The following is a 312-nucleotide window of genomic DNA, read 5'->3' as shown; positions in this document are numbered from 1 at the left end:
CCGTTGTTTTTGGAGCATGACGTCAAAGGGGGGGGGGGTAAGGTGTCGTGGATGAGAGTTAATGCTTCTTCAGTTAATTATTGTCTGTGGAGAGAATTTTACTTTTTTTAGAGTGAGAGAAATACATTTTTTTTCTATTTGTGGAGGGAATTTCAATATTCTCTCTTCCAACGTGTTTCTCCTATTTATCTCTCTTCCTCCTCTTTCGGCTCGGGGAAGTCTCATAATCTTTGGCCTGCTGTCTGCGTTGCTTGCGTTGAAAAATCGATCTTTGGGATTTGCTTATCGTGCAAATAGATCCCGACAGGAAGT

Source organism: Penaeus monodon, chromosome 22 (genome assembly GCF_015228065.2).
Source record: "Penaeus monodon isolate SGIC_2016 chromosome 22, NSTDA_Pmon_1, whole genome shotgun sequence".
NCBI classification, from domain to species: domain Eukaryota; kingdom Metazoa; phylum Arthropoda; class Malacostraca; order Decapoda; family Penaeidae; genus Penaeus; species Penaeus monodon.
Note: the sequence above shows the minus strand (reverse complement) of the source record.